This window comes from Nyctibius grandis, chromosome 15 (assembly GCF_013368605.1).
Source record: "Nyctibius grandis isolate bNycGra1 chromosome 15, bNycGra1.pri, whole genome shotgun sequence".
NCBI classification, from domain to species: Eukaryota; Metazoa; Chordata; class Aves; order Nyctibiiformes; family Nyctibiidae; genus Nyctibius; species Nyctibius grandis.
In genome coordinates, this window is record NC_090672.1 from 742481 (window position 1) to 752831 (window position 10351).

At 46.1% G+C, this 10351-nt stretch overlaps 1 long non-coding RNA gene across 50 annotated transcripts in view; it reads left to right on the plus strand.

The window, feature by feature from the left end:
* Window positions 1-1178: 1178 nt before the first annotated feature.
* The window catches only part of LOC137670456 (uncharacterized), a 101918-nt gene continuing 92745 nt past the window's right edge, over window positions 1179-10351 (plus strand). For 43 of the 50 annotated variants that reach the window (XR_011049254.1, XR_011049251.1, XR_011049263.1 and 40 more), the window contains exons 1-6: window positions 1179-1193; window positions 2263-2438; window positions 3194-3295; window positions 8669-8948; window positions 9215-9322; window positions 9802-9954. This is a non-coding gene — a long non-coding RNA (uncharacterized lncRNA). Of the gene's footprint in view, window positions 1194-2262; window positions 2439-2932; window positions 3044-3193; window positions 3296-8668; window positions 8949-9214; window positions 9328-9801; window positions 9955-10351 lie in introns of all 50 variants that reach the window. The other 7 variants (XR_011049267.1, XR_011049259.1, XR_011049252.1 and 4 more) reach the window with 7 other exon arrangements.

A 10351-nucleotide genomic window follows, 5' to 3' on the forward strand; every position in this document is an offset into this window, starting at 1 on the left:
CCTTCCTGGCTGGGTAGGAAGGCATCAGATCCAGCAAAAGGAAGGAATGGAAAGCTGATGTAGAGTATAACAAAGGAAAAAAGGCATTTTTCCTGCCTAGCTCTTTGCTCCTAAGGAGTAACCTCCTCTCCTCCCACTCTGAACAGTTTGATTTAGGCCTGGTTCCAGCTGACACACGATAGAAATCCTGCATCCCTTCATCTTCCCACAGTGGACTTGAATGACAGATCTGGAGGAAGCAACGCCAGAACAGCTATGTCTTCCAAACAGCACAGGGCACCATCGATTGGCAGCTCGCAATTCATTCCCTCCCCACTTCTTCTCTGGAGAGCCACGTTAGAGAAGGAGCTGTGTCTGGACTGCCTGTGGCGTCACTGGACACCCATATCTCATGCTCAGACTATTCACATGTGTCCATTGCAGGAAACAGCTCGGTTTCCATAGCAGAAGTACACAGTGAGTATAAGGTCTGTGTCTAATACTTATAAATTCCTTTGTTAAAAGTGCTCGAAGTATATTACTGTTCTAATATATGCTTACGGAAAACAACACTGGAAGGTTTATCACTAAAATTTGTAACAACTGATCTTTACTGATGCCTTTCATGTTACGATGTTGCTTCTTTTCACAGGCTAACTGTAGTTCTTCCCTAGATATGGCAGCATAAATTTATGCTATTGACTTTGTATCTTCCTCTTTTACTAAAACAGAATAATCAAATAATAACTTTTACATTTTGCTGAGGTGTCAGAGTACCTCTGACAGAATCTCTGCTAACCTCAGAAGAGAAAGGACCTGGGGAGCTGGAAGAAGAACCTGGTCAGGCCAACAGTTACAGATGAGAGGTCTAGGTCTTTAGTAAAAAAAAAAAAAAAAGTTAGAAAAAAAGTCGGAGTAAGAAAGCACATAATAAAAAATTCTCCCTGCCCTTTGTGTCTTTCTGGAGCAGGTCCTTTTCTCCAGTATTAGTTTCAGCTGTGGAATTTTTAGTTGTCTGGGTTCGTCAAGCTCTGCACACCTTTCCAGTCTGTTGGACATCCTTCTGGCTGATAGACCTGACTGTGTGCCTGTTCCCTGCTATTCTGAGCAGTTTGCTGCAGGCCCCTGTGTTCAGACACCTTTCTTGCACCTCTGTTCTCCCCTTCACTCTGGAAGTTACCTCTCATCATCCTGTGCTGTTTAACTGCTGTCAGGTAAGGTCCAGTCTTCCCTTCAGAAGACTTCACCTGACCCTGCACTGAAGTTCTGTTAGGCAGGAACTTACCACTTGAGAAGGTTATTTGATTTCCACTGAAGGAAACAAGAGGCCTAGTATTCAGTGTAAGACATTAAGCACAGAATGCTTTGAATAAACAACAAGACAAAAGCATACAGTACTGTTCTGTTCCACATAGAGGGATGATCAACTTCCATTATGACCAGAGATCCTGGAGTAAAATTTTACATGTCCCTGTTGCTTTACTCTGGATCACACTTCCTCTAAAGGTGGATAGTTCAGGAGTTCTCCACAGATCGACTAATGTTTCATTTTCTTCTGTGAAGCGGGTAAAACACAGGGTTCGGTCACTGGCTCTTGACAAAGTACTGGTCATCTGTTCAGAAAATCAAGTGATTTCCAGGTGATGTGTGAATAGATTGAGATGAGATGTATGAGATGTTTCGTTGAGAAATCCATACTTCACAGCACAAAGTACCCTTTCTCCAAACATTCTCGACAATTCCTTTGTGCCCCCAGCACTTTCAGATCTAAAGCCTCTCTAAGTAAATAAAGCAAAAACTCTCAAGATTAGAACGTTTTCAATAATTCTCTCCATTCTGGTTACAGAAATAGCTTAGTTTCAGTAGATTGAACCCAGAAAAAAAAAACCTAATCCAAATGCTACAGCTGAAATACATACACATTTCTTCTTGTTGCCAAAATAGGCTATTTAACACATGGATTTAGGAAATGGACTTAACACCCACGGTGTTACTAGAATAATTTGTCTTAGGAACGAGAGCGCTAGGATATGACAAGTCTTTAGCTAAAGGAATCAAATTATCAACATGCAACAAAATAAATCATCTCATAATGCTGAATTGCTCACAAAATGCAAAGATAAGCACACAAGTTTCTCGTTAAAAATAAAAGATGTTTAGTATTTTTTACTGCTTAGTGTTAGTTTTTACACTAATCTTGAAGAAAATTCCTGATAGGATTTGCAGCTTGCAAATCCTGTTCTCAGCTATGCTGTTAATATCTTTGTGCTTGTGGATCCTTAGTGAACAGACTGATAAGGAATGTGTAGCCTTGTACTGAAGATCCCTGGGTAAAACAAGACCTCTTAGGAATGCTGGCATGAGACAAGGAGAAATGCCGGAACACTAATTCTCTGGTGCAAAGCTTCTCATTCTGACACTTCTGCTAAGATGTGGCTGGGCACTGGATCATGGAGATGGTAAGGACACTTTTAACATAAAAAGTTCTTTTTATTCTACTGAAAGGTGGGCATTGTGTTGAATTAAATGGAATGTAATGAGTGCTTTCTCTGCTCCTGGCATAGCATATCTAGTCTGGGTAATTGTTTGTGGTTTATCTGGGTAAGACATGTCCTTCAGGGATTTGAGCTATTCCAGATGAACAGTGCTAAAAAGGATGGAGTAGGAAAGGAGTAGGGGATTATTTCTAGGGAAAAGCCAGTGATGAGCCTAACAAATAAAAGACTAACTAACCTGGTAATATATAAGGTACATTGGGCCAGTTACTAGTTTGGCTATTGCAAAGACAAAACACAAGTGAGCTAACCTTTGTGTCTGTTGCTGTTCAGAACCTCCTTGTATCTAAGGCTAGCTATGAATGGACTGAGATGGCCTTGCTACCTTCTGATCTTGTTCCTTTGTTTGGAGACTAATTTCTGCTATGCTTGATACAGTTATTTATTTGAACTCACAGCAGGGGGAAAAGAAGTGACTTCTACTTGGGAAGTTTCAACAGCAGATTTTAAAACCAGGAATGTCTTTACTTTGCTCTGATGACACCTAAGTAGCTGCTCACTGAGTAAAAGTAAGTCTTCCAAAGAAAAGTGAAGAGGGAGGGCAAAATCAGCTAAATATTAGAGACAGTTAACACACAGGACTTTTAGATTTAAAGAGGAATAGCTCTTGACTGTGCGTGAGATTTCTATGATTACTCAAATTCCTCCTGTCTCCACAGTAAATGTCAGAGAAACATACGTGAGCTGGCCGAGAAGGTGACGTTCACGATGCCCTTTCCATCACATTCTGAAGCAGCCAAACAGCTTCAGTTACAGAACAGGTGAGCGGAGTAGACAGGCTCTGATGGCAACTTAAGGGGAAGGAAAAGGCAAAAGGAGTTAGAGAATGGCATAAAAGGAGAAGAAATGAGGACAGCAATATAAATCAAAATATATAAACTTGATTAATTGGCTTGTTTCTCTGGTGACAGTAGACCTGTGAGAGAAGCAGGGAGAGGCTACACTATGGAGATAGATTTGTTTAGATTTTCACAACTAGCTTTTTGTTGCTATAAGTGGTTGTTACAATTATATCCAAATTTTTTACTTGCTTTCTTCATAAAACAAGAAAGACTTCTGAACACTAAAACTATTTAAATTACGCAAAGCATTCTCAAGCGCAGAAAGATTTTGCAGTGTTGATAACATGAGATATTTTCTATTGGTAATTCCCATATTCGTTATTTGCATTGAAAAAAGAGGATTCTCAAAACTTGCTTTCAGTTGGGAGAATAATAGGATAACACTTCTCACTTGGAGGACAGGATATATTGGTGTTCATGCAAAATTAACCTATTTTAATATTAGCATAACTAGCTAAATGTGCAGTGACTACTTCGTTTGGTTACTGCCGTGCCAGGCGGCACAGATCAGGCTCTTCAGCTCCCTGACAAATCCCTCCAGTTGGCCATATATTCCTGAAGCAGGGTGCCTCGTAGGCTCTCAGAGCAGAGGCATCACATGACTCCACACTGCTGTCTGAGTCACATGCTAGCTAAGCTTGGGCTTTACCTCTTTGAGCTCCAATTCCAAAGCCTTCATGTGTGTTGAACTGTATTTCTCCCAGCAGTACCTTGCTGATACTGGGGCTCTGCTGCTGGCATGGTGGGGCTGGGTGGGGGGGTGGGTGCCTATTCTGTGGGAGTTGTAAGAGCACTGTCACGAGACCTGAGCAGTAAAGCTCAGGTGCTGGGAGATTTCCTCCTTGCCTGGGGTGTGATGGGGAGCTCACAGTATGAACTGTTGAATTTTACTTTATTGAAAAAGAGTGTCGGATGGGAAATGTTTTCAGCCATTTGTGCTACTGTTACTGGAACACAGCTTTTGTGCTCCAGAGATCACCTGCCAATCCCCTGCTGACCATATGGGTCAGAAGCTCTATTTGAGCCCATTAACTGCATCTATTTTAAACTTTTCTCCGAGAGGTCTTTATAGCCGTTATGGACCAACATTTTATTCAGGACCTTGGCCCTAGCACCGATCAGATGACAGACAGCTTAACTCTAAAAATAGTGCATCAGTGCAAAGCAACCCCTGACCTCCACACATAGCAGATAATCTCAAGTCAAGAAAAAGAAAACTTCAGATTCTCACTGGTGTTCTACATGTGTCCTAGTAAGGTAATATATTGGATCCTCAATAAAGCTGCACTGTAATTCAAGCACAGGACTATATATAGGGCTAGTATAATCTATTTAAATATGACTGTAGGAAGAACACAACTTCACTGAGATGATTAGCTCAGATTGAAAATTACAAGTTGCAAGGATCCTAAAAAATACCTGCACAACAAAACATCCTAAAAGAGCAATGTGAGTTTAAAATCCTAAAGAATATGATAATTTTCAAGTAAGGCAGATCATATATTAAAGTTATTTCTAATTTATGGTAAATATTTTTATGATTTCATTTTGTTCAAAATATATTTTCCAAAGTAAAGGTGCCGGTTTTCTTATTCATGTAATTACCAATCCAGCCCACCGAAATGTGAATTGTTTCCTACTACAGAAACATTCCAGGTCTGCAACAATAACATCCAAACACCAATACAGACGAAAAAATTGCCTAGAAACCTTCAAAAATACCAAAAGGTCCTTTTTTGTCAGTGTTAACTTCTGATGATGTTACAATCCCCTCTTCTTTTCCTTCTTAGTTCAACAGCCATAAACCATGCATTTGTCCATTTCATTTAATCTTCCCAAAAGCACTTTGTTTCTCTTCATTAAATTTCCTTCTGAAAGTTTGAGACAATTTCTCGAATATCCCAGAGCTACTTTTAATTCTGATCCCATTTCACCCTGCCAAAGTGCTTGTATGCCTCTCTCCCACACCTCTCAGGCCCTTTACAAAGTCAGCAATGTAACAGCCATAGGAGGTAACCACAGCAGGTACTCATGATAATCACAGTGTGGTTCAAATGGCGGCTCATGTGGCAGCTATATGGTGCAGTTCCCAAGTGTGGCACTGAATGCCCCTACTTTAAAAGCCAACAGAAATCCCAGGACAGGATGCCCAAGTGCTCTTTACTGGCCACTGTCGATTTTATCCCAGAGACTCTTGGCCCTGGAGACCCAGGTCTCTGGCAGACTCATGCTCGGACAGCCCTTACCATCTCAGCAGCTGTATCATAAAGGAAATGTCACATTCTGGCCACAGACTCCTTCTCGGAGAAGGGATCCGTAGAGCCAAGGGCATGAAGCACAGCTCACCTAAATAAGGCAAGTGTCTGTTCTTGGCCTTCCAAGGGCCTCTCATCCTGCAGTCTGGCTAGCTCATTGCCACAGGCCAGGGCAGAGGTAGAGGAAAGACTTCACCACTGTCAGCAAGAGGAAGGAGAGGATTTTAGGGCACTGCAGCAGGAGGGCACTTCTGTGCCTGCAGCCTCAGCTGCACAGAGACTCCCAGACTGGACTATCCCCTTTGGGACAGGGACAACATCTCCGGGAGTGGGTGTCACCCAGCCCCTTCCTCACCTGGGGTCTGTACATGCTGCCATGATACAATCAGCATTAATTGCACAGGGAGTCTTTGAGCATGTCTTCATTAATGCTTAGAGTCAAACAGGAAAATGCTGTTGAAGCAGATCTGCCTGTTGTCCCACACTTTGGTTTGCATGACAGGTGCCATGACAGTCTAGGTGCCAGGTCCTCAGCACTTGCTGTTCTGCCCCACTGGTATTCTCCTTTCGTGTCGCTCTACTCACTAAGGCAGAGCCAGCCTGTGTTTCAAGTGTGTGTTAGTGACTGATGCTACTTCTCACAGCAGCCGTGGCTCCCAGGGAGCTGGTCCTGCTAACATGTCCTAAAGGGAAACAGAAAGCTGATGCGTGATTGCTCCCACCCCAGCCCCAGGCTTCCTCTGCAAAAGGAAACCTCAGGACAGGAGAGGCAGATGAGGGAGATGAGGGGCAGGTTTTCTTCTTCCCACTATAGCCCTGCTCTGCTTTTGGGTGTGAACAGTGAAGGTCAAGGTGGGCTTTGCTTGGGTTCACAGTGCCGTATTCACATGAACTTCATGGGGAAGAACATGGTGATTCCTTGTGTGTTTTGAGCCAGCATATAAAGGTAGACCATGGGAATGACTCATCTACACTTAGACCACAAAGGGCTTTCTCTCTTGCCCTTGCCAGCCTAAGAGTCTACGAGGTCCTCATGTGTGGAGGCTGGATCTCATGGTCATCCTAAGATAAATGAGGGTGATCCAAAACCCTGGGCCTCTCCTGGTGCCTGCACCATGAAGGTCCAGCCAGATCACAGCTGTCAAAAGAGGTGCTGCAGTTGCTCTCCTTAGACTGCTCTACCAGGTGTGCAGCGGGGTTGGCACGGCCATTGATTCCTCGTGTCAGCCTTTCGATAGTTACACACTTCCAGGCACCCGTGTGGTGCCCCTTCTCAGTTGAGTGCCCAGTGCAAATGAGACCAGTGGCTGCGTCTGTCAGCTCAGGGTCTTTTCTTTCAGCATCGGTGACCCTAACATTTCCAGGCCTTCTTTGGCCCATTCCACCTGTCTTTGTTCTGTCCCAGTGGTGAGCACATGAGACTGGCTGACCCACCTGGTTGGATTTTAACTTGCCTGGTGTGATTCAGTGATAACAGGTGTGCCAGGAAGTTTCAGCAGCTTTGAAAATACCCATTTTGAAGTGAGGCCTAGTTGCTGGTCTGTGGCAGGCCAGCCGCCCAGAGGAGGATCCACCTCGGCGGCTCCATGCTGCCACCCCCTGGCAATGGCTGCCTTGAGCAGCAGGCCTGGTCGGCTGCTGCCTGGCTGAGCTCCCTGTGACTGACAGCAGCCTGCTGGAGCCCTGTGACCGTACTCCCTGCTCCCAACCCATGGTAATAGTGCCATCGTCTTTCTGCCAAGGATCCCTAAAAGAACTTGTCTGTCCCTTTAGTGTCAGGTGACAAGAGCCAAGCTGACAATAAAGCTGATGAGGCCTGTGTCCTCTGAACAACAGTCCAAGTGGCGAGGTGAAAGGCACAGCCACCGTCCCAGCTGCTGTCTCTGGGCCTTCATCTCTGTGCCGTTGTAAACTTGTGCACTTCCAGAGCTACAGCCCAGACCACCTTTTTCATTTGTTGGTGTCCAAGATAAGTGACGCTCTTAACCACCTCAAACTGAGCCCCAACTGACCACTGGAAGTACCTGGGCAGCTGCTGTGTTCCCCACGGGACAGCACATCCCAGGAGGGAATGGCAAGCACCCAGGCACTGGGCTGGCACAGCATCATTGCACGGACTTCAAAGGGGCCACTCTTCATCTATACTCTTACCAGGGAGAGCACACTCGGGCCTGCTTCTGATTTTTGACATTTCAGCCAAGAAAGGAGCTGTGCCGGAGCAAGCCTCTCTGGGGTAAAAATAGCATCTGCCGTCTTAGGACACAACACAGTTGTCCAGCTCCTACATGGCAGCACATTGCACTGAGATATAGAAGGCAACCTACCCGCCGAGGAATGTCTTCGAGCGCTATTAGTGGAAGCGTATCATCTCCACAAACAGGCATGACCCCGCACAGGAGTCTTGCAAGAGCGGGGCTATTTTGAGCTTTTGACATGAGGATGAAGGGAGACAAATGACAGGCTGATCCTCCTGGCAAGAGCAACCTCCAAAGCTCTCTGCAGCCTTATCTCCTCCTCTGGGCATGACTCTTGTGAAAGCTAATGGGCAATTTGGTGGGACCTCAGAGCCCAGGAGGAGGGGGCCAGGAGGGAGCTGTGAATTTGCTGGGGATGCAAGGCCAGGCCTCAGGCCCATCAGCCCTGCCCAGCTGTGCTTACGCCCAGTCCTGCCTGAGGGTGTGCACCTGTCCCTGAGCTGAGGGCATGCGGCTGCCTGCTTTATTTTTGACCATGTCCATAAGAGCTAGAGAGACACCACAGGGTATGTAACTGCATGCAAGTGAAACACGCAGGAGGCTAGTGAAAGAAAGAGTTGACTTTGCAAAACAGTCTAAAGGCAGCTATGGTAGGAGGTCAGAAGAGACACAGTTATACCCATGATGCGCGAGCTGCTTCTTCAATGACTTGCCTGTCCTATCCCACCAATGCCCTTTGCAACAGCTCTTTTGTAGAAGCCATCAAAGAAACTTACCAGTGTGGCCAGGAGCCATCAGCCTGCTCACTCCTCTTCACACCTGCCACCTTCTCTCTTCCCTAGGCCTGGCTTTGCTGGCTGCATTCCTTCATCCTGATGACACACCCTCAAGCTTCCACGGTGGAGGTAATGATGTGACGCGAAGGATGGTGCAGGGTCTGTAAAGCAGGATTTCAGAGAGTCTCAGAAGTTTATGCTTATACAAGCCATTGCAACTAACAGGGATACTCATGAGATGTTGTGTGTCATCTAGACTCTACCCAGCCCCACCTGAAGCTTTGAGGAAGCCTGCAGGTGTGGCTAGAGATTCTCAAGCTGCCCAAGAGGAGCAGTCAGCTCACAGGTGGGTTTGGGCGGGCAAGGCTCACCACAAGAGACCCTGGCTGTGGTGGCAGAACAATGCATGCTGTCAGGCAAGGAGAAAGAGGATGAGGAGGGATGAAGAAGGTTGGGAGTCTACTAGGGAGCCACGGGAAAAAGTTGTGCAGTGTCATGAGAAGGGAGGACTAGTCTGGCATCTCTGCGAGGTGTTAGGTGGCTTTCTTAAGGTCCTTGTGATTGAAAGCTGAGGGCTGCTCCTAAAGAACCATCTCCCATTGCTCTCCTCAGACAGCACTGACAGAGATTCCGCTCGACATTGCTCACTAGTGACACTGGAAGCAGGCTGGACATCCTTGTGAGAGCTGGTGTGCTGGTGAGGCTGCACTTGGGAGCCAGGTAAGGTGAGAGCCCTTTGGACAGCGCTGTCATAGGTGTACAGCCACGGAGCTGTCGGTTGCAACTTCCCAGCAGTGTGAGCATCTATTGGAGACAAAGCCTCTGGCATTGACTTCTACAAGCTTAGACCAAGCAGACAGCCCTTACCACTTCCCATCAACCCAAGGAACTCCACTGGAAAGCTCTCCCTTGAAAACATTGTAAGCAGATCAAGGTGGAAAGCATTCAGGGGCTACCTGCATCAGGCTTGGGCACAATCATTTTCTGCACAGCCTGGGTCCCTTCAGCCCACAACACCAGCCCTACTACCATCCTTGCGACCCTGCTAGGCTTAGTGGTCCATGGAGGACACACCTCTGCTTTTGAGTACTAGGGCTGGTACAGTAGACAGAGGTGGAAAGCCATAGACTGTCACAAGCTTTCAACATCAACACATACCCTGGCCTCTGCTCTTCAGTCTGCTTCTTGTTTCCTTTTAGTGCCAGCTGCACCTCACTCCTCAGTTGCTGCAAATGTGTTTCCCATTCACTCCACATTGGTCTGCATCAAGGGATCCTGCAGCCTGGAGTCAGCTGGGGTGACTGGCAGTGAACGCTTCAGACAGCCAGTGCTGCAACAGTGGATGCAATTGTGTAAGTTGATATTGCTGAAACAATTTCCAAATTAACTTCATAGCTCTCAGTTTCTGCTAACCTGTGTTTCATTCACTGTATACACAGCCCTGCAGTCTTTGAGGTCTCTGAGAAAATCCTCCAAGGCTGTGTGGTCTCCCTGACAATAAGGGACGGAAGTTACTTGGAAGCCAAGAGCTGTCGGTTCTATGAAATCATCAGCTTAGGCCCACATCTGTGGGCTTGTCTTTAACGTACCTTGCCAGTGTCCATGTGTCTTTCACCCAAACTAGAGGCGTAATGTGTCAGAATAATCCAGCTGAGACGGCTGATAGAGCAGATGAAACTTTGCAGTTGTACGTGCCCACTATGCCTCTGCTGTTCAGATCAGGGGCTGAATGAAGGAAAAAGTGTTTGA